Source organism: Muntiacus reevesi, chromosome 5 (genome assembly GCF_963930625.1).
Source record: "Muntiacus reevesi chromosome 5, mMunRee1.1, whole genome shotgun sequence".
Lineage (NCBI taxonomy): Eukaryota > Metazoa > Chordata > Mammalia > Artiodactyla > Cervidae > Muntiacus > Muntiacus reevesi.
The window spans coordinates 82471905-82496265 of record NC_089253.1 but is presented as its reverse complement, the minus strand read 5'-3'; the positions used below and the strand labels follow the sequence as shown (position 1 = coordinate 82496265).

The following is a 24361-nucleotide window of genomic DNA, read 5'->3' as shown; positions in this document are numbered from 1 at the left end:
CTCCATACAGATTTCTTAGAAGGCAGGTCAGGTGATCTTTAAGAAATTTCCACAGTTTGTTGTGATCTATGATCTACACAGTCAAAGACTTTGGCATAGTCAATAAAGCAGAAATAGATGTTTTTCTGGAACTCTCTCGCTTTTCCGATGATCCAACAGATGTTGTCAATTTGACCTCTGGTTCCTCTGCCTTTTCTAAATCCAGCTTGAACATCTGGAAGGTCCCAGTTCATGTACTGTTGAAGTCTGACTTGGAGAATTTTGAGCTTTACTTTACTAGTGTGTGAGATGAGTGCAATTGTGCGGTAGTTTGAGCATTCTTTGGCATTGCCTTTCTTTGGGATTAGAATGAAAACACCTTTTCCAGTCCTGTGGCCACTGCTGAGTTTTCCAAATTTGCTGGCATATTGCATGCAGCACCTTAACAGCATCATCTTTTAGGATTTGAAATAGCTCAACTGGAATTCCATCACCTCCGCTAGCTTTGTTTGTAGTGATGCTTCCTAAGGCCCAATTGGCTTCATATTCCAGGATGCCTGGCTCTAGGTGAGTAATCACACCATCATGATTATCTGGGTCATGAAGATCTTTTATGTATAGCTCTTCTGTGTATTCTTTCCACCTCTTCTTAATATCTTCTGCTTCTGTTAGGCCCATACCATTCCTGTCCTTTACTGTGCCCATCTTTGCATGAAATGTTCCCTTGGTATCTCTAATTATCTTGAAGAGATCTCTAGCCTTTCCCATTCTATTGTTTTCCTCTATTTCTTTGCACTGATCACTGAGGAAGGCTTTCTTATCTCTCCTTGCTATCCTTTGGAACTCTGCATTCAAATGGGTATACCTTTCCTTTTCTCTTTTCTGATATTTAAGTGTATTTTGCTAAGGCAGTGAAAGGTTTTATTTAATGGAAGCAGATAATAAATGTAATGTCTATTTTGGGAGGGGCTAGGCAGTAAGGAATCTGCCTGCAATGCACAAGACCCAGGTTCAATACCTGGATAGGAAAGATACCCTGGAGAAAGGAATGGCTACCCTCTCCAGTATTCTCGCCTAGAGATTCCAAGGACAGAGGAGCCTGGTGGGTTACAGTCCATGGGGTCGCCAAGAGTCAGACACAGCTGAGTGACTAACACTATTCACTTTTTTGCTTTTTCTGTATACATTTGGTTTATATATACCAAACGACTGCATCTATTCAAAAAGTAGTTATTGAACTGACTGACAAAGTATCAACAACATGGTCCCTGACCTCATAGGACTTGTAATCAGCTTTTAAAGCAATTTTCACTTATGATTTCACCTTTTTCATTTATTATTTCACATTTTCAGAGAAAAAACAGTGTAGCAAACTAGTTTGCAAAATCTCAGGAAAGGAAAATGGAAGGAGGTGAGACAGTGTTGTGGATTTTGTATGGAGGAGGGAATGTCTGAACTGGACCTTAATGCTGGGCTAGAGATGGAAAGAAAACCTTAATCATGTGCAAAACCAGGGAAGCAGAATGTTCATGAGGAGGTTGGGAGACTGAAGGTGAGGAGACCAGTTGGCCAAGGGAAGAATGGAAAGAAGGATGCAGACAGATAAGGAAGGATGCTCACACTTCTCAAAGGAGATGCTGGGAGCCTCAGAAACCACACATAACCACGGTGAGTTTTTCCAGGGTGTCCATTTCCTCTGAAGTTTTGGAAAGGAAAGCTATGTCTTTTAAGTGGCTTTAAACATTATTTTCATAACAATGAATACACTAGTATGTGTGCATGCCTGCTAAGTCACTTCAGTCCTGTCCGACTCTATGTGACCCTATGAACTGTAGCCCACCAGGCTCCTCTGTCCATGGGATTCTCCAGGCAAGCATATTGGAGATACACTAGTATCTCTTTATGTAAATTTTTGTGTTTTTTTTTTTTTTTTTTTTTTTTTAATGGCTGTGCTGGATCTTCTCTGCTTTGCACAGGCTTTCTCTAATTACGGTGAGTGAGGGCTACTTTTCATTGAGGTGCGTGGGCTTCTCACTGTGGACATCTCTTGTTGCAGAGCACAGACTCTAGGTGCAAGGGTTTCCGTTGTTGCTGTCCTCGGGCTCAGTGGTCGTGGCCCCCAGGTTTTAGTTGCTCCGAGATATGTGGGCTCTTCCTGGATGAGGGATCGAACCCATGTCCCCTGCATCGGCAGGCAGATTCTTATCTACTGCACCAGCAGGGAAGTCCTGCATGAGTTTTTAAGATAAAAATCACTTCAAAAAGCTTCATCATCTGCACCAGGACCTCAAACTCTGGATGTTCACCTTCTTAGATTCCTCCTTCTCCCTATTCAACTTAAAAGCTCAGACAAGTGTAACTCCTCATTACTGCCCAGTCTGACTCATCTTCCTGCTCACTGACACTTCTCTTTCTCGGGTGCTTATCACATCTCCCTCAGGTTATTGCTGTGGATTCCTGGCTGGTCTCGGTGCCTCCCACCTTCCTTCTCCCTCTCCCGCTACACTACTTCTGGGCTATCTTTCTAACATGAAAATGCAATCATTACTACCCCACCGGTAAAACCCTTCCAGCCTCTTCCTTCCACCTTTCCTTTGTGCTCCGGTTTCACCACACCCACCTCCCCACCCCCACCTTCAGAGTTCCCCAGATGGGCCCCACCTGTTCTGCACACTCTGTCTTCAACCATCTCCCAGGCACTCATTCTTTGAGAAAACATTTCCTGCAAGCATTTGAACAACTCATCTCTGTACACCACACAGTCCTTGCAGAAACCAAAACCTCAACAAGTTCTCTCCAAGGGGTTTGTTTCATTCTATCTCTGGGATAATTTACCATCTTCCATATTCTGCAGCCCTAAATCCCAGGCTCCTTGATGGTGATCAGGAATCTGCCAACATTTTATCATCTGAGAAATAATTCAGAGGCAAAGGAGATAGGGCACCATTTTCTTAAACCTCGTGTCTTCCACATGGCCAATCCCCGAAGCATGGATTGTTTTAAACAGCTCACTAAACATTTACTGACTTACTATGTGTCAGGCACTGTTTTAGGCTCTGATGATGAAGAGAGAAGGGAGACACAATCCAGTTCTGGAGAAATTAAGTTTTGTAAGTATCTCTCTTTCAAGCCCATTCCCAGAGTCAAGGAATGTGGCAGCTATCAAGGAACATGGGTCTCATCTGACATGCATTGCACCAGGATATAGGCCAAGGAGAGCCCCAAAGAGAAAGCTGCCCAGCTACTGTAACCACACAAAGAGAATGTGATGCCAAGAGATGGTGGTTTGGGTTTGGAGCAGCAGGGCTCTGGGTCTTCGGCTCCTCTCTTTACTCTTAGGCAGCGCTCTGTTGACATGGTTTTTCTCAGCACTGAGCAGGAACAGTCAGGTATTTGGAAGTTAACAACAATGGTATTTCTCTGAACTGAGAACTTTAAATATAAGAAATATCACTTGAGAATTGTAATTAAATCCGAGTACTCTCTGTAGCTTGGGACAGTGTTCAAGGTCATCAATCATTTCTGGTTATTCTTTCCCCAGCTCAGAATAATTCTGATCCCTCCCTCCTCACTTGTACCCACCCCTACCCTACCCTTTAGTTATTCTATTCCCATGGAATAGGGCCAAAGCTATTTCTTTCAAGGATAACAAGATCTGTTTCTTTCTCCTTAGGTGTAGCTCACACTGCTTTCTCCATGGTCACAAGAACCCTAATTGACTCCATCCCAAAAGTCTTCCTGGACTCCTCTGTGACTTTTCTAGCACTCCACCAAAGAGGCTGTGTCCAAGACAGACATCTGCACCTGACCTTATCTCTCTTGTCTTCCTCACAGTTTTTGAGCTCTTAAAACCTCTATTATATCTCAGCCATAGATATGTTACAACATGGCTCATGAAAATCTAATACTGATGAGCAAAACAAGGTTAGAAACAGGTAGCTTTGATCAATCTCTACATAGCTAAATGCTAGGAGAGGGAGAAAAGAGATCCTGGACTCTTAATTCATGGGGCCCAAAAGATTGCCTGAAAAGTATAGGGGACATTGGGAACTGAGTCACAGAACTGGCACACTTGTGCCCTGGAAGCATGCATCTATCAGCTGAGAGACAGAGGTGTTTTATGAGTTTCATGAGAGGCTGCCCTGACAGCTACCCAAGAATATCTGCCAACTCGGAAACCAAGAAGACGCAAGTTGTTCTACCAGCTCCACCACACAAATGCGTGGCCAACACTTCTAAATAAAAACAAGAGCTTTTGAGCCCTTTGTCAGTATCATCTGATTAAAGGCCCACAGACTCCTCCTTAATGTGAATGTTGACCCATTCAGGACTAAAAAGGGCCCTTGTTCCCTCTGATAATCCCTTTTTTGCCTTTCTATTTTGCACATAGCTCCTAAATTGATTCATTGGTTGTGTAAACCCAACAGGACTAAATTCCCAGAGGGCAAACACATGCTTAGTTATCTTTTTGTGTTTCCCCCCAGCACCATGGTCATTAGACTCACAGGTCACCCAGTGCTGCTCCTATCACATTACTGACAGCTCCCACTTCCTGACCTGACGATTTCTCTTCTTGACCCTCGGCCTTCTCAAAAGCATTCTTCCACAGGCTCAGTATTTGCTTCAACAGAAGCATATCTGCACATTTCAGCTGGACCAAGACTGTAGACTGACAGGGATTTATTCTGGACTAATCATAAATGCGTATCTTTTACACATAATTTTTCACTCAACCATGTATCATCCTATATTATTCTCCCACAGCCAAGTGCCTTTGTTGGTTCTGCCTCCCAGATAATGAATGGCACGGCTGTAAAGCGTTCTGACTTCGCACTGATGTAGGTTCAAATCCTGACTCCCCAGCTTACAGCAGAATAGATGAAAATAACGTATCTGTTTTACAGGACTGCCGTGAGATTGCATAAGCTAAAATCAAGACTGCATCTAGACTGCGGTGCCTGGAGCACAGCAGGAAGGAAGTCTCTCTAGGTGTCAGCCTTCTAACAATGCCCAAATGGGCAAGGACCATCTTTCACTTTCCGTTTCCCCCCTTGTTACCCAAGCATATAACAGGTGCTGAGCACACAGAAGCTGTTTGATACCCACGTATTGACTGATTGAATAGCTGCCCTAAAGCGGCCACATCCTTCCAGGGCTGATAAAAATATTGCTGCCCAAGAATTCAGATGGAAATGTGTGTTACAGCTGCTGTTAAAAACCAGGTTTTGGACCATCCTCTGTTGCCCTCTTCTGCTGTCTCTAAAGTTACATCACATTTTCCTTTAAAAGAAGAAAGAATTCCCCGGAGCTGTTCCAAGCAGCATGGCTGCAGCAATGAGTCAGCAGCTCACCCAGGAGCCAGCAGCTCAGGCTTGGCGTTGGCTGGCTATGCTCAGTGAGTCCTGCAGCTGCCCCGACCGGCTCTGCAGCACCCCGCCGCGACCCTGCAACTGTCTGGGGTGCCTGCCTCATAGAGGTTTGGAGCATAGATAGCCTGACACTGCTGAGGGTGCAGAACAGTTGCTTCGTTTCAGCCACCTGGCCCCCAAAGCTTAGAGTTAAGGAATCAGAGCATGTTTCTGCCAAACAAAATCTTCCACAGGGCAGCCTGCTGACCATCTGGATACCGGGGGCAAAGCAAATGCAAAGCTTGTGACCCTCCGTCTGAAAAGTATACTTTTCACTACTGAATGTGTCCAGCCGAACCTTAAGCAGAGGGAGGGGGAGCCCTTCTGTGAGCCCCTTAGGGCCTACATTTGCATATTTGAGCTGAAGGGGAAGCACAGACTTCATTTCCTCTTGGCAAGTCAGTGAGCTCCTTGAGAGCAAAGACCGTGTTGTGCTTCGGCAGCATCCTCAGTGCCTAGACCATGCACAGTAGGTAATCAATCAGTATTTGATGGCTGATGATGGTTGATGAACCGCCAAGCCTATTATGTAGGAGTGTAATGCTGCACTCCCCACTCCCACCCAACCTGTCCTCCATCCTGTCTCCCCTTTCTTCATCTCTACCAAATGTTTCCAGCGCCCCAGGAGCAAAGAAGAGCTCACTCTCTCTCCATATGGAAAACTTGGTTTGTTAAAGTTGCTCCCCAGAAGCCAGGAATGTGGGTTTTCATGCAAGGCACATGGCTGTTCTATTAATAGCAACTACATGAAGAGTGTAAACATATAGATGCTGGTTATGATGCTTCTGAAGAAAGGACCTCAATTCCCAGAAGGGTGACAGCGGCATGGCTTTTTCCACTTGGTGTGGCCAGTAGGGGATTTAATGATTAAAATAGAAATCAACAATAAGGGGGTTTTTCAGTCCCCAAGAATGCATGCTTCTATCCTGCCTTATCTGAGAGCCTCTCTTTTGTCTCTGTCTCTGTCTATGTCTCTGTCCTTGTCTATCTCTCCCTCTCTCTCACACACACACACCTATGCTATTAAATGTGGGGTTAGAAGGGACCTTAGCAATTAACTACTACTGGTGATCATGAAGAAGGAAACAGACAGACAGGCTCCATCTTGAAAGTAGGACTCCATCTTGCGCTGGACTGTGGACTCTGAGCTATATGCCCAGTATCTATGGAAGCAACATACCAACTGGAAAACCAGGCCCCCTGGATGGAAGAGCCCCAAGGCTTGTACCTAGACTCTCCATCACCTAAAAGAATACCTAATTATCTGTGTAACTGAATAGAATCATACATTCTATTATGCTTATTGGGGTATGACCACAGGCCTATTGATAATGGTCCACTGTTAACTACCTAGGCTTAAGGCATATGAATCATGGGTTAACTTTGATTGTATCTTTCTTTTTCTTTGTTCAGATTAGTTTCAGGGAATTTGCAGAGGTGGGTTTGGGCACGTACACTTAGGGTATATAAGGTTTTCACAAAAACTGCTCAGGGTCCTTGACTAAGAGGAGGCTCTGCCTTGGGCCTGCCAGTGTAATAAACTGCACTCCACTATCTGCATTGTCCTTCTGAGTGAGTTTGTTTCCCAGAACACGTGGCTACACAATCAAAGTGAGGCTAAGGACCAAAGAAAAGAATTTGCCTAAAATCAGACAGCTAGTTAGTGTCCTTACCAGGTTTCTGAATTCCAGTCCAATGATCTTCTCACACCATCATGAGATTATTTTGTCTTGTGTTTTATTTGCTTGCTTGCTTCTGCTTACTATGTCTTGAAAGGAGACCCAATCTAGATTTTTTTTTTCTTCTTTGAAAAATTGCAACAGTTATTGCAACAGGTAGAGCGAGGTCCACCAGGTGAGAGATTTCCCCAGAATCCTGCCTCCCTTATATTATACCTAAGTGTTTCATTTTGAGGGCAGCGGGTTTTATTGAGTTTTTAAATGTTCCCCATGGGACACTGTCTCACCCAACATGGCAGGAAGACCTGGTCCCCTCACCTGCCCATATGATAAGTGATAAGTATGGTTGTCTCATCCAGAAATGGCGTGACTCCTCCCTGTCATGATCTAAATGTGCAGTCATTTGTGACACTGAAGATTTCCCTGCAAATGGAGCTGCTGGTGCTAAGGTCAGAGAAGGGGGCTGTGCCTATGCACATTCGCTTTGGTCGATGCTGCAGCTCAAGCCCACTGGAGCCTGAAAGGCACATTCAGCTGAGGGGATAGCTAAGCCTAGGGGGCAGTCCTGACAAGCCATTTTACTCAGGCCCCTTGAATGCCTACAGACTGCAGAGATTTCGCTCTGCTTGCATCCCTGGCTCTGTCTACAAATCAAGCGGGGACATCAATTTGTTTCAGGAGAAAGAGCGCCACCTTCTGGCCGCAAACTATCTCTGTCTGCAGTAATGCTCTTTCTTGAAAACCGCAGAGCTGCTATTTTCAAGCTGCTCAGGGCCTGAAGGGGTCAGATCCCCCATAGTGAGGGGAAAACAGGCCACCTGTAAATGGTGCCAATTCCCCCATGTCAGACAGTGAGCCAATGACCTCTCCCAAAAAACCTTGGCAGAGCCTTTGTAGCACAGGTCTTTCTCCTTCCTTACCGTTTCTCCTCTCTGACCCAGAATACAAAGACGGTCCAGGGACTTCTAGTTCAGCTAAGGATTCCAACGGTGAAGAGGCTGACCCAGGTCTCATAGTAGCCCCCTTTTTATTCCCACACAGACTTCTCTCACAACACGTAAAGGCTGGGTTGAATTCATACATTTCAAATGTCTCTCTCTTTGCCTGCTGTAGAAATTTTGCAGCCGAAGTCTCTTCGCTTCTGCTTTGCTACAGGCCTCTCTCCCCTCTGCACTATACTCTCTAATGCAACTCTTTGTGTTCGCATGGCCCCTATTAGAGCCCAGGTCCCAGGAAAGGAGGTTCAATATCCAAGTCTATGCATCAAGGAGGACTTCCTGCCAGTAAACCAGATAGGAACCAGCTCCCCACTTTGATTTCTCAAGGGCCTCTGAAATTAAATTCTCTCTCCTGGCCCCTTAAAAATTTCAGCAGAAATCATATTGCAATATATAAATATATCAAATAAACATATTGTACACTTTAAGCTTATGCAATGTTATACATCAGTTATATCATTGTATATTACAATTATTTTATTAATAAGTAGATAAATTAAGATTTTTAGCTGGAGTTTCAATATCAAAATCTCAAAAAGTAATAGAATGAATAGACAGAAAAGTAGAAGGATATAGTAGACCTGAAAAGCACTATGAACCAATTCAACATAATTAAGATTTATACAATTTTCACACAACAGTAGGATACAAATTCTACTCAAGTTCCCATAGACTAAAAACCAGGGGACACTGGAACATATCCAGGGACATAAAATCAGGTGCAAAAATTTCATGGTCTAAAGGTAGTGAAATCACACAGAGTCTGTTCTCTTACCACTGTGGAATTATGTTAGAAATCAATATCAAAAGATATTTGAAAATAATCCACATATTTTCAAGGCAATGTGACATTTGCCAAGAGATCTTTGACTCTTAAAAGACTGAAAAAACACAGAGAGTGACTGCAGAGAAGAAAGCATTTAAATGAGAAATTAATATCAAAATGAGAAATTAATATCAAGGGTACTTTGAAAACCCCATGTATTTGAAAATTAAATGTTCACTTTTAAAGGATAGGTGTTTCTGAGAAGCTATAGAAAGAAAAATTAGAAAATATCTGTAACAGAATAAAAATGAAAAGAGACTTTATCAGAATTTGCTACATGCAGCTGAAGCTGCTCAATACAACTAAATACAATGTGGAATCTGAAAGGGTTTTATTTCTAATTACTCCAATAAACAGACAAGAAACACAGTGAGTTTCCCCCCAATTTTTCTGAATGTCTTTTGAAATAAAGGAAATAAGATCCTGTTGGGAACTCCACTTACCTCTGCTCTCATCCTACCCCAATAAAGGTCCTTGGAAGCAGAACTGCAGTGTCACAGGCCAGAGCTGGAAAAATGCCAAATGCCATGATTTTCCACCAAAGGAAGCTCTAGAGCCTTACACAACCACTGTGCATCTCACTTTATTTATCTGTAAAATGGGCATAATAGAAGTGTTGCCTGCTAGGAAAACTGTAAGGATTGAGATAAAGAGGTACTGAGACCTCACACCCAGGAAGTACTCACAGGAGGTCAACTACTATCACTACATTTATTCACTCACTCAACAAACTCTAGTTGGTTATCAGGTTGATCTTGTTTTTCACTTAGTTCCCAACAAGGTATATGGCAAAAATTTAGTCTACAGCAAAAGTGAAAGTGAAGTCGCTCAGTTGTGTCTGACTCTTTGAGACCCCATGGACTGTAGCCTACCAGGCTCCTCTGTCCATGGGATTTTCCAGGCAAGAGTTCTGGAGTGGGTTACTTTTTCCGTCTACAGTGAACAGTTGTTTAATTAATTAGGTAATTTATTTCATAAAACAAACTATTGATGGCAAAAGGCACATGAAGGACTAACATCTTCAAGGAAGATGAAAAAGGCCCAAAGTGAAATATAAGGAGTAATCATTTCGGGGAAAGACCGAGAATACCATGAGGGAAGATGTCTCTTAAAGGTGGTCATAAGTCAAAAATATTCAATGAGGAAGGATAATCACATCATTAGATGGTATTGGGAAAACTGAATGTGTTAATGTTAGTTGCTCAGTCATGTCCAACTCTTTGCAACCCCATGGACTGCAGCCCAGCAGGCTTCTTTGTCCACGGAATTCTCTAGGTAAGAATACTGGAATGTGTTGCCATTTCTTTCTCCAGGAAAAACTGAATATCCACATGCAAAAGACTGGCATTGGACCCCAATGCAATACCACTCATGGGCTTTCCACATGTCTTAGTGATGAAAGAATCTGCCTGCCAAGGCAAGAGTCGCAGCAGACCTGGGTTCAATCCCTGGGTCTGAAAGAGCCCCTGGAGGAGGACATGGCAATTCACTCCAGTTTTCTTGCCTGGAGAATCCCATGGACAGAGGAGCCTAGTGGCTTACAGTCCATGGGGTCCCAAAGGGTCGGTTATGACTGAGCTTGCACACATAATACCACTCAGGCTTTCCCGGTGTCACAACAGTAAAGAGTCTCCTTGTAAAGCAGGAGACACGGGTTCAATACTTGGGTTGGGAAGATTCCCCTGGAGAAGGAAAGGGCAACCCCCTCCAGCATTCTTGCCTGGGAAATCACATGGACAGAGGAGCCTGGCAGGCTACAGTTCATGCCGTTGCAAAAGAGTCAGACACGACAGACATAAACAACAACAATTACACCACTCATGAAAATTAACTCTAAATGGATTAAAGGCTTAAATGTAAGATCTGAAACTGCATCCACCTTGAACTCAAATAATATTATACAATCAATTATACATCAATAAAGCTAGAGTGAAGGACAGGGAAGCCTGGCGTGCTGCAGTCCATGGGGTCACAAAGAGTTGGATACGACTTTGCAGCTGAACAACAAAAAAGCTAGAAAAATACAAATGAAAAAAGAAAAATTAAAAAAAAATTTTTTTAAGTTAGGCATAAGCAAAACCCAGGCCTTTGACCCCACCCATGGAGCTTTGTCCGCAGGTATCTGGACCACTGCCCTCACTAGAGAATGGGGCTGGCACTGCTTTCCTGGTCAGATTCCAGCTCCATTAATCCACCTCTTGGCAGGTTCCGCATGCTGAAGGACTCTTCCTCTCCCACACTATTCCAACCTGCACAATTACCAGGGTTTGTGAAGCCAGCCAAATGGCTGAGGCTTTCTGTGGCAGGTCCTCTAGGTCAGCTGTGAGAGGGGCCTCCAGCCCCCAGTGCTGAGGGCCGCCGTGGGCAGACCATAGCCAGCGATCCTGGTTGTCCTGCCAACAGTGCCCCCTTCAGGGTTAAAATGGTTATCTTCTGATGCTCAAAGGCGACCAGATTCTCCGTGGGTGTAAGTTTGGCATGCACAGTTGGCAGGGAGGGTGGATTTCTCAGGGACCTGCCGTTACTCACTCTCCATGTCCAGCCCACCCCGTGGAACCTTCCCTTTGTCAGGCAGGGAGGACATCCATTAGTCAGGCACGAGGTAGTGAGCAGTGGTGAAGGTAGAGGTGGTGTTTCTGAGGAGTGGGCTGGCTGGCAGGTGAACCATCTGGAGACACTTGAGGGCAGGTTCTGTTCTGCCCACACAACATCACTGAAGAACCTGTTTGGGTGTTCACACCTGAAATAGGCTAAGGAAGACATTTAGCTGAATGTTGATGCCAGTCTCGGACAAGTTCTGGAGAGGAGCTCAGAGGATGAAACAAGGCATTCTGAAGCAGGACCCTCTGCTCCCACAGCCTGAGTCTACACTATCAGTCTCAGTGTCAGCAGAGTCGTGCTGCTGCTGCGCATGCGCTTATGATGTTTGTCATGTCCAACTCTTGCCACCCCATGGACTGTAGCCCACCAGGCGCCTCTGTCCATGGGATTTTTCAGGCAAGAATACTGGAGTGGGTTGCCATTTCCTCCTCCAGGGGATCTTCCCAACCCAGGGATCATACCTTCATCTCCTGTGTCTCCTGCATTGCAGGCAGATTCTTTATCTGCTAAACCATCAAGGAAGACAACCAGAAAATGGCCTAATGCACAGTCATAGCTAGGGCATCCTTGATAGCTCAGATGGTAAAGAATCCACCTGCAATGTGGAAGACCTGGGTTCCATCCCTGAGTCGGGAAGATCCTCTGGAAAAGGGAATAGCTACCCACTCCATCCGGTATTCTGGCCCAGAGAATTCCATGGACTGTATAGTCCATGGGGTCGCAAAGAGTCGGACATGACTGAGGGACTTTCGTGGCTCACAAGTATGTTGTCAGCCTCCATCACCTTGAGATAGAGAAGCTCTTTAATTATTGTAAGAGTTAGGGCTACTTTGAAACTAAATTTTGTAAATAACATTTTATTTCAATCTCTTGATTGTTTTAATAAAACTATAATCTTCTAAGGCCAATTAATTTTTAAATCCCAGGGGTTCTTTCTATGTTTATCTGCACCCAGGCGGCATTAAACACTCAGTTCATCTGCAATAGCTGTGTCCCCAGAGATGCTCAGGCTACAGTTTTGGTTCTTCTTCATGCAGGAGTCATATGCTGCCTGTTCAACTTAATCATGAACACAAATGCTGATTGCAACTGTGAAGGTCATGGAAAAATATATGGCGCTAGTGGTAAAGAACTCGCCTGACAATGCAGGAGACATAAGAGACTCAGGTCCAATACCTGGGTTGAGAAGAGCCCCTGGAGGAGGGCATGGCAGCGCACTCCAGTATTCCTACCTAGAGAATTCCATGGGCAAATCAGCCTGGCAAGCTATGATCCACGGGGTCTCAAAGAGTTGAACATGACTGAAGCGACTTAGTACACAACACACACAAGAAGGTCACAGTTATAGATTCTCAAACATTGGTGGTTACCTCAATTACCAAGAACACTTGTTAAAATTAGAGCTGCCCATCTATTAACCCCTGCACCTGCTAAATCTGAATCTATGAGGGTGAGTAGTTTTAATAAGTTCCAAGATGTTTCTGATGCACTACAGATTTTGAGAACTGCTCTCTGGTCCCTTGCTACTTTAAGTATGGTCTCTGGACCAGCTATCAACACCTAGGTAAAACATGCTAGAACAGCAAACCTCAGGCCCTTCTTCAGACCTGTTGAATTATATTTTAAATTTTAATAAGAGCCCATGGGGCTCATTTGCACACTGGAGTTTGAGAAGCACTGCCCTAGGAGGCTATGACCTCCCAGCAATGGAGGTTAAGGTCCTGAGTGACAGGTAGAATGCAGAGCTGTGCAGTAGGAGCAGGCAGTTGGTCAGGAGACCCTAAGCAATCTTGAATGTCCTCTTTCCACCCACTCCTGCATCTTTGCCATAGTCACTGACATCAGAGATCCAGAGATGATGAAGGGGATAAACTCCAGATACGGTGTCACACTCAAGCCTGGGTCCAGGTTTCAGTTCTGCTACTTCTAGCAGGGCAGTTATAGTAAAATAGCAATGTCTCTGACTCTTAGTTCTCTCATCTTTAAAGTAAAGTGCATCTCCAAAGGTCCTCCCAGGTGTTATCCTCATTTCACACATACAGAGAGTCACAGTTGAAAGGAACTTTAGACTACCTGGTCTGAATTGCTTCCTTGCTGTCTTCATTTTATACATGGAGAACTTGGGTCAACCAGGCAAGTTAAACTGTTATTCCAACTCATAAAGTGGCAGAGCTCTGACTAGAACCAGAATTCCCAGGCTATACGAGGTGGGGTTTGTAACACAGAGAGACCAGGGCCAACACTTCAGTGTTGGATGATCTGGGAAACACACTCTGAGAAAAATATATGCATGAAGGAAATTTACTGGGGGTGCTCTCGCTTTAAGGGAGTAAGAGAAACAAGGTAAGGAACAGGGAGAAGTTGAATCACATAGAAAGTTCAGGAGCTGGGCTTCCCTACAAAGTTATCCCGAATCAAGACAAAGAACCAGTCCAGACTTCAAACCAACCAGTTGCTCCTTCCTTTGGGGAGGAGCTGGGACCTTTGGCTACCTTCAGATGAGGGACATTCTTAGAGAAGGCTCTGATCTGAGTCATTAGTAGCCAAAACTCCCAACACTTGAGAGAATAAATACTTCAGTTCCATATACTACTTCCAATATTCCATATTGGGCTTCCCAGGTGGCTCAGCAGTAAAGAACCCGCTGCCAATGCAGGAGACACAGGAGACATGAGTTCTGTCCCTGGGTTGGGAAGATCCCTGGGAGGAGGAAATGGCAACCCACTCCAGGATTCTGGCCTGAAAAAAATCCCTTGGGCAGAGGGCTACAGTCTGTGGTGTCACAGAGAGCCGGACATGACTGAGCGACTGAGGGCATATTTCATATAGGAATTCTGGGCAGCATACTATAGCATCGGACACAGTGCATTTTTGCATATATGCCACCACTTGCATATTCTAAGTGTGCCCTTCTGGAATCCAGATCTGCGCTATTCAGGTTACTCCATTCACCAGAGAAAACCATCAGAGAAATACTAGTGGGAAAAACCACCATTACCACACCTGATCTTGAGACCGCAAATGACTCTCCCATCTCCCTCCTCTATGATTCATTCTGGATTCCTCTCACCCTAGGCCAACACCTTTGTTTTTCTAGGTAACTTACCAGGTAAGGTGACCCAGGCCCTCATCCCTAAAGAGACCACACCCTGGTCACCACACCTGTCTCCCACCATGATTGTCATACTTATCCTCATATCGGGCAGGGGAGTACCAAGAGATGCCCCCATGGAGCAAGGGAATGCCAAACACACCCTTCCCTGCCCCTTTATATAACAACAGCCTATTTCCTCTTGATTGCCAGGGTCAATGACTCCTGCCAGTATGGTGGCTTCTTTCCTCACTTACTAATCTCTTGATATAAGGAGCCCAAAGAGACCAGATGGCAATGACAGTTTAATGTATAACAAGCTCTTACAGTACGTTCTGATGAAAGCATCCCCTTCTGGAAACCTGCACCCTTAGACCCATGGAGTCTACACTGCGGGGGTAGGGAGCCCAAATCCCACCGGTGAGTCACTGGGAAGGGGAGTAAGCAGGACCTGTCCTACTTTACCCTTTGGTTCCTGATCCCTATATTCTATCTTGTGGGGCCGCAGCGTCCTATAGTGTTGTTTAGAGTGTGTGCCATGTGGATTTCCTTGATCCCTGCCACCAGGGGATCCCCACCCATTGCTCAGATACTGAGGTGGCTGAAAAAACAGAGGCTGACTGATGTTAACTGGCCGACTCATTTCATTTACTTAGTTATTTAGTGCCTCTCCCACCATGGCTGCTCTCCATGTGCTGCTCTCTTTTAAGGGCTTTTTTTTTTTTTTTTTTTTTTTGCTGTGCTGGGTCTGTGTTGCTGTTCAGACTTTTGTTGCAGAGAGTGAGGCTAGTCCCTGGTTGTGGTCACAGGCTTCTCTTTGTGGTGGCTTCTCTTGCTGTGGAGCATGGGCTCTAGGACACTCGGGCTTCAGGAGATGTGGCTCATGGGCTCCGTAGTTGTGAATCCCAGGCCCTAGAGCACAGGCTTAATAGTTGTGGCACATGGGCTTAGTTGCTCCATGGCCTGTGGGATCTTCCTGGCCCAGGGACCAAACCTGTGTCTCCCACATTGGAAAGCAGATTCTCTACCACTGGGCCACCAGGAAAACGCTGTCCAGTGATGTTAATATGTTACACATAAATCCAGACACTTTATGCCCACTCCCGGAGGTCCACTCATACACCTCTTCCCCAGCCCCTATGCGCTCAATCTTGCAACCTTTTTCTATCCAGGCTCCTGACCCATAGCCAAACACTATTCTTCCGGAGTCTAGGTTTGTTATTCCTTTAGTTCACTTCCCTTCCTGCACAGAATGGATGGCCAGGACTACCACTCCAGTTTCTGCCTTTTGAGAAGATTTCATCTCCTCTCTCTTTAAGAACTACTAGCAAGTAGGACTGTGGTTCACAGCAGTCCACCTTCAGCCTTCACCCACAAATAAAGCCAACCCATCTGTGACCCAAACATGACATTCTTCTCCTCCATAAACTATGGATAATGGAGGCTCAGTTGGAGCCACAGGGATGGCTGTCAGCTGAAGGAGATGCAATCATAGTCATGACACAGAAGCCTGAGCCATCTGCTCATGGACCTTCCAGTGATCTCTGGCCCTGTCTGTGTTTAATATTGGATGATCCACTTGCATTTTACAGACCCATCAAAACAACAGTTCAACTGCAAGCAGTTCTTGAAGAGAGACTCAGCTATGACTCAGTAGCAGCCAACACTCGGGCAACTGGGAGAATAAGTACCTAAAGGGGAAATCTGAACAAAGCACCACAAAATCCATTCTAGAATTAAATTAAATCTTCATAGTAAACCTGTGAAGAAGCTAGAGAGGGTGTTAGTACCCGCATTTTGCAGATGAAGAACCTGAAGTGTCTCGTATCTCAAGATTAAACAACTGCGGCAAATCAATTCATCGTTAGAACAACAGTCCCTCAAGCAGCACTGTCCAATAGAAATGTAATATGAGCCACAGGTGCAATTTTACATTTTCTAGTAGCAACACTAAAAGTTGTTAAAAGATACAGGTGGAATTAATTTTAGTAGTAGATTGAATGGAAACCAGGAGCTCCAAAATATTATCAATTCAACATGTAATAGGTAGTACAAATTAATGAGACATTTTACATTCTTTTTATGGCACTGAGCCTTTGAAATCTGACATGTGTTTCACGTTTATAATACACCTCAATTTGGACTAGCCACATTTCAAGTGTTCAGAAGCCACATGTGGCAACTATATCAGGAGCCATGGCTTAGATTCTATCCAACTCTCTTTCTCATCCTCTCTGAGCTATTCCTTCTGAATTGGCAGAACTTGAATAAAGCCTTGGAGGGAGACGTCCGGGCAGTAACCCTGCTTTTGGTGGAATTCTATCTCCTTGCCTCTTACAAAGCTTCCAGAACCCTCACTCCTTTGGCACAACATGTTCCGCTGCCCCCACTTAGCTTCGCAGGTGTTGCTGCCACTTGCTGGGAAGGTTCAATTTGAAAAGCCAAAAAAAAAAGTAGTGATAGAAAATGTTTAACTCCATCTCTGTGTGTACCCTGTAATTTAATGCTAAATCCAGCTCAATTTGGTTTCTGTGGCAACAGAGAGAACCAGTTCTCTATGGCTCATATGTCAGATTTCTAAATGCAGGGTGCCTACAACATGCTCAACATCCCAAACATCTGAGCTCTGATGTTCTCAGAAGCCCTTGATTCTCAACTTGAGCCACAGGTACAAGGATGCAGTATGGGAGCTTCTGTTAAAGTCTTTATCCAACCTAGAAAATGTAGAAAAGGGTAGATTAGGGAGCTTTCAAGCCTAGAAATCTTCAGAGACTGGTTTGAGAAGACTTGAGAGAGAGTCTTGGTGAAGACCAAAGGAGGTCTTAGACCTGATGCAGTCGTTGGTAACCCTTAGCAGAAGCCTTAGCAGATGCACATGTTCTGTACGAATGGACCCCTGGGGGCAGTCATGAGCCCTCAAAAGTAAATTTGCTTTCTTTCATGTCCTTCCTCTCAGCAAGTAGCATGCATGGGGTTGGGGAAGAGTGGGTTTATACTCTGGCTCTAGCACTGACTTTGATACATGAGATATCTCCTTGCCTCTAGGTCCAGAGATATGGAACCACCCTAGAAAACCTGGCCAAAGCCCCAAGATTAGAGTGAATTTCTAAAGCCCCTCCTCCTTTCAGGACTGAGTTTTTTCTCCTTGGATGCTGAAACTGAAGCTCCAATACTTTGACTACATGATGTAGAGACCTGACTCATTAGAAAAGACCCACATGCTTGGAAAGCTTGAAGGCAAGAGAAGAATGGGACAACAGAGGATAAGATGGTTGGATGGCATCACCAATTCAATAGAGTTTGAGCAAACTCTGGCAGATGGTGAAGGACAGGGAAGTCTGGCGTGCTGCAGTCCGGCGGTTGCAAAGAGTCGGACACAACTGAGCCACTGAACAAAAACAACAACAGAACCCCAGAACTGACTGGTTTCCTTAGAAGCCTCTAGAGCAGTGATTTCAAGAAAATTTTTAACCACCTCTCACAGTACAAAATGCCAGTAACACCATGATCCAGGACACTGGTCTACCCACATTCCCAATGAGTTCATCCAATCCATTTTCCACACCCATTCTATCCAGAGTGAGCTTTCCAGAGCACACATTGTATCAACAGAAAATTCCCTGGTTGCCTCTTGCTATTCTCAGATAAGAATCAACTCCATCAACTTGGCTGAGGAAACCCAACAGGACCTGGGCCCCACCTGCTTCAGTCCCCCCGACACCCTCACACTCACCATGCTCCCTCACATTGCACAAGCTCTTCCCTCTGCCTAACGTGTTCTTCCACCCCTTACCTTCAACCTGATTAACCTCTAGGCATCCTTCAGGTCTCAGCTCAGCTATCCTGACTTCTCTGACTTCTCTGGCCAGGTCTCCTTCAACACACAGGTCATTACTGCAATTTTGTATTTGTTGGCATGACTATATGCATATCATCTAGCTCTCCCACTGAACTTTAAACTCTGAAGAGCAAGAATATGTTCTCATTTTTCCGAGCATTGTATCCGTGTACCTATTACATTGCTTGGCATTAAGTAAAAGTTTGATAAATATGTGTCACATGAATGAACAAACAAATAAATTTCAAGTGACAGCCCCTGACAATTGGTAAATTTTCATAGAGCTCTCTGTTGAAAAGACTTCAAATGCCAGGAAGACTGGGCTGAGTTTCAAAGAGTGTTACAACTGATCAACAATGGCTACCCCAGACCCCTGATGAGAGAATAGGAGCATGAGTTCTTATTATTTGCCCTTGTAATAAAGAGTGTGATTTTCTTGGAATGGGCTTGACACTGAGCAATTTTTTAGGTTGGCCAAGTGCTGGAATGCATGCTCAACACCCATCCAAATCCTCCTGGCATTCCCTGGAGCTCCTCAGATCACCTTAGACTTTAAATTCTCCACCTGAAATAACCTTCCATCTTTGGGTCACCAACCCTGCTTCCCAAGGGGATCAAGGCAAGAGAATCTCATCTTTACAAAGTATGTTCCTGACGTCAACAGGAAGACTAATGCAATGTGGCTGCATTCCCCAGAACTAACCAAAGCAGGGCTGCCCAGCTCCAAGGTGCCAACTCCACCCTGAAGGACGAACAGTATCAACACAACAACTTGGTCCACAAGCCTTCTCCCCACCTCCCACCTATATAGGGCTGGATGGGAAAGCAGATATCATTTCCTGATTGACTGACCAAGAGTCTGTCTCAGCTACAGAATCATCCCATTATTTGACTCAGGAAAGGTGAAAGGGGGAACCAAGGGCCCAGGGAAAGAATCTGCTAATCCATGATAGGAGAGCATTTTGTTAGGGTTTTTTCTTTCTTTCTTTACTGGTTATAATAAAGATTAATGTGGTACAGTGCTTGTCACAAAAGAATTCTAGAAAAATTAAGGACTTTTATTTGTCCTTATCAGTGCTTCTAAATCTGATTAATTCAACCTGAGATGCAGCTATCTGTCATCTTTTGCTGCATTGATGGAAATATAGCATTTCCATGCCCGGATGGCAGAGCCTTTCTTGTGCTCTGCAGTACAGACCATTTTGTGTCTGTTTCTGAGCTCAGCATTTATAATTTATCAAGTGTCAGCGTCACCTTCTTTCCCATCCATATTATAAACACGGCAGGGCAGAGGTTATGTTCGAATAGCTCTGCAGATTTAATTCATGGTCCCTATCCACAGTGCAGGACACAAGGTGGACACCCTACAAATAGCTTGGAGTAGGAAATGGCAACTCACTCCAGTGTTCTTCCCTGGAAAATTCCATGGACAGCAGAGTCTGGCGGGCTAGAGTCCATGGGGTCACAAAGAGTCAGACAAGACTGAGCACACACACCTATAAATAGCTTGTATCATCTGGACAGGGGTTGCCACTTGAGGATGGTTCACAAGACTGACAAAAACTGTGAAGGGTCCCCCTGGGCAGCCCCACTTGCTCAGTGACATTCACGTAGCAAAAAATCCTGGGTGTGTTGCTTTCGCCACCTTAGGTAGAAAAGCTTGTGCAAAATCACACGGACAAATTCTGCAGGTGCCAGTCCTGAAATGTGGCCCCAGTGGAAGAGGACTAACATCTTCTGAGCATCTTTTGTAGATCAAGGACAAAAAAGTTCAGTTCCCTTCTGTCCACTGATGCCCAGAGACCCGGTGTACACAAGGACCTGCCTGTCCGAGGCAGGAGTCCCCTGGCCCTGCCTGCCTCCTCCCCTCCCCTCAGTAAAGCCCCTGGTGAGGGCCGCTCTGCTGCAGTGCCCTCATTCCTGCCTGTAAACAGGCATTTGACTTCGGCAGTTTCCAGCTGCCCGCTCCTCTCCAGGAGGCTGAAATGACTCCTCGGGAAGGTGCCGGCTGTGTCTCGGGACCTGTCAGGATGAAGGATGCTAGCCGGGTTCTCTCTCACCGTTCGCCTGCTGATTTGGTCCCCAGCAATTCATTTTTATGTTCACAGCCTTTTCCATACCATCTTTCCCTCTATACTTTGCATTTTCCTGATACGGTACAGCAAGGTGTGTTTTTGTCACTCTTGCTTTCCAAAAATAATTCCGGACTAGAGCTTTTGCAATTGCAGGCTGCTTGGGAACTTCATCCTCTGCTGGTAAGATCTCCTTGGAAATGAGTTCCTCTGGGTAGGGTGCTCTGAAGGGTTAATTTCCAGGGGAAAGATGGCTAGGGCAACCTGATAGCACCAAAATAAACATCTGCTGAGAGAATATTTCTAGGAAAAATGAGATATAGAGGATTACAGAGAAGAAATGATTGAGTTTATTTTGTGCCAGGCAGTATAAAAGGCATTGCTGCTATGTCACTTCAATCATGTCTGACTCCTTGTGACCCCATGGACTGCCTATGTCTCCTGCATTGGCAGGCAGGTTCTACCACTAGCGCCACCATTAAGGATATACAATAGTAAATTTAAAATATATATAGATATATGATGGAATATGAGTGGTATCAGTGAGACATAGATGCTATATCCACCCATCTAGCCATACATGCGTGCTCAGTCATGTCCAACTCTTTGTGACTTCATGGACTATATAACCCACCAGGCTCCTCTGTCCATGGAATTTTCCAGGCAAGAATATGGAGTGGCTTGTCATTTTTTCTTTCAGGGGATCTTCCCAGACTGGGGACAGAGCCCATGTCTCCTGCATTGCAGGTGGATTCTATACCACTAAGCCACCTGGGAAGTTCTATAGATACTATATATAAGGTAATAAATGAATTAATAAAGGTAACAAAATGTGTCACTACTGGTTTGTCAGCCCTTTGATGACTTTCCAGTGCTGTAGTCTAGGGCAGTGAACATTTCTCTTTCAGAAGTTTTGCTTTTAGAATCAGAACCTGCTCCCCAACTACCTACTCAACCCCTCACAAACAAACCCCCTACTGTGTGAGAGATTCTCAGGACAGGAGGTGCATGCATATTAAGCAAAAGGCACATAATGATACATTTTTCATGCCCTTTTGGTATTGGTTCACATGTCTATCAGGATTCTGAAACTAGTTCCAGTTCCCTAGCTGAAATCAGAACTCCCTTGTTTAACATTTCTGAGCATTTAAAAGACAGAAATGAACAAAATACTGCATTCGTCTGCTAGTTCTCAGGTTCACATAGAATCCTCAGAAGAAAACTTCCTCACAGCAACCAGCATCAGTCTGGGCCTCACCTGTCCCTTTTGTATCTTTTCTCCAGGCCTCCCCATCCCCAAGTCCAGTCCTGGCTGCCTCTTGCTCACTGACTTCTTTTTGTTGACTGTTGTAGTTTGATGATAGTCACTTAAGTCATGTCTTACTCTTTTGTGACCCCACAGACTGTAGCCCTCCAGGTTCCTCTGTCCATGGAATTCTCCAGGCAAGAATACTGGAGTGGGTTGCCATTTCCTTCTCCAGGGGATCTTCCCCACCCAGGGAGTGAACCCATGTCTCCTACATTGCAGGCAGATTCTTTACACCTGAGCCACCAGGGAAGCCCAGTCCTTACTCAAGTGCCTCTTTATACACATTTCCATCCCAAGTCCCATTCCAAGTCTCCTTCCCATTTGACTGTCAAATCTGATCACGTTTCAGGGTCAGCATTAGCACTTTTTTCCAACAACCATTTCATTATTAGACACTTTCTCCAGCGATATTATAGAATCTGAGTCCAACTTCAGCGGCATTAAATGTATTGGTTATTTTCTGTCTATGACATGAGTCCTTCCAGTCTGATAATTTTCTGAAACCCAAAGCACCAGTGCAGCTGGAATCAGGATGTCTGAAAAGAGGCAGCTGTCGCTTCTCATCCTGCAAAATGTTTCCACAAAATCTGCTAAACTCTTTCACTAGGGAGAGCTGATTCATGGAATTTAAAATAGGATTTCCGTATGGCTGGATAATTCTGTGGAGGAAAACAGAAAAGGAAAAAAACACAAGTATTGCTTTCCTAAGACCTTCCTTTTGAGGCCAAGTCAGGGCACAGAGTGTTGTGGACACTGGGATGATGGGAATATCGGGAATGCACTTTCAGTTCAGTTCAGTTCAGTCGCTCAGTTGTGTCCGACTCTTTGCGACCCCATGAACAGCATGCCAGGCCTCCCTGTCCATCACTAACTCCTGGAGTCCACCAAAACCCATGTCCATTGAGTCGGTGATGCCATCCAACCATCTAATCCTTGTCGTCCCCTTCTCCTCCTGCCCTCAATCTTTCCCAGCATCAGCGTCTTTTCAAATGAGTCAGCTCTCCGCATCAGGTGGCCAAAGTACTGGAGTTTCAGCTTCAACATCAGTCTCTCCAATGAACACCCAGGACTGATCTCCTTTAGGATGGACTGGTTGGATCTCCTCGCAGTCCAAGGGACTCTCAAGGGTCTTCTCCAACACCACACTTCAAAAGCATCAATTCTTCGGCACTCAGCTTTCTTTCTAGTCCAACTCTCACATCCATACATGACTACTGGAAAAACCATAGCCTTGACTAGACAGACAGGAACTCTTAGGGACCCTAAAAGATTTTCTGCAAAAATGCCCAGTTCTTGGAATTTCACTGAAATATCTGCTCCCAGGCAAGAAATGTCAAGTCGAGGTCTAAAACCAAAGTGTACAACCCTGTGAATCCCCTGATAATATCTGTTTCCTGCCATAAATTCTGCAAGATATTTGGTGATGATGTCACCATAACCTCTTTGAGACACAAGACACTGGATCCTATCCCTTCCTGCCTTCGTAGGCATTTTTCAATACTGAAACTTCTCTCTCTTATAACTCAGTCTCCTTCGGATACCTGGTTTCTTCCAGTTTTTAATGTCTAAACTTTTCACATGAAAAAAATGAACTTGGTTCAACCTCCCCTTTGCTGGCCCCTCCTCCTTTCACTGTCTTTTAATGTTAGGGTTTCCTGTAAATTGGGGCAGCCACTGTGGAAAACAGTATGGAGGTTTCTCCAAAACTAAAAATAGTACTACCATATCACCGCAACTCCACTCCAAGGTATATATCTGAAAAAACCAAAACCACTAATTCAATAATATACGTGCACCCAATTTTCATAGAAGCATTGTTACATTAGCCAAGATATGCAAGCAACCTAAGTGTCCACCAGCAGATGAATGGATAAAGATGTGAGATATATACATTAATATATGGCAGGTGGATTCTTTACCACTGAGCCACCTGGAAAACCTATATATATATATAGGTTTTATATATAAAAAGAGAGAGAGAGGTTTTATATTATATATAATATGTATATTATATATATAATAAAATTCTATTATTAAAATAAAAAATATATATATAATAAAATACTACTCAGCCATTAAAAAAAAGAATGAAATGCTGCCATTTGCAGCAACATGGATGGTTGAAGGATATTGTGCTAGGTGAAATAAGTCAGACAGAGAAAGACAAATACTGTATGATATCAATTATGTGTGGTACCACTTTATACAACAAACTAGTGAAGGTAAAAAAAAAAAAAAGCAGACTCACAGATGCAGAGAACAAACTAGTGGTTACAAGTAGGGAGAAGGAAGGGGTGACATAGGGGTAGGGGAGTAAGAGGTACAAACTAAGGTATAAAGTAAGCCAAAAGGATATATTGTACACATAGGGAATAGCCAATATTTTATAATAACTATAAATGGAGCATAATCTTTAAAAACTGTGAATCACTATATTTTATACTTGTAAGATTGCCCACCAACTATACTTCAATTAAAAATAAATATTCTTACAGCCACTATGGAGAACAGTGTGGAGATTCCTTAAAAAACAGGAAACAGAACTGCCATACAACCCAGC

The 24361-nt window shown here is 44.3% G+C and overlaps 1 pseudogene; it reads left to right on the top strand.

Moving 5' to 3' along the window:
* Window positions 1-5301: 5301 nt before the first annotated feature.
* The window catches only part of LOC136169356 (small ribosomal subunit protein eS4, X isoform-like), an 86402-nt pseudogene continuing 67342 nt past the window's right edge, over window positions 5302-24361 (top strand).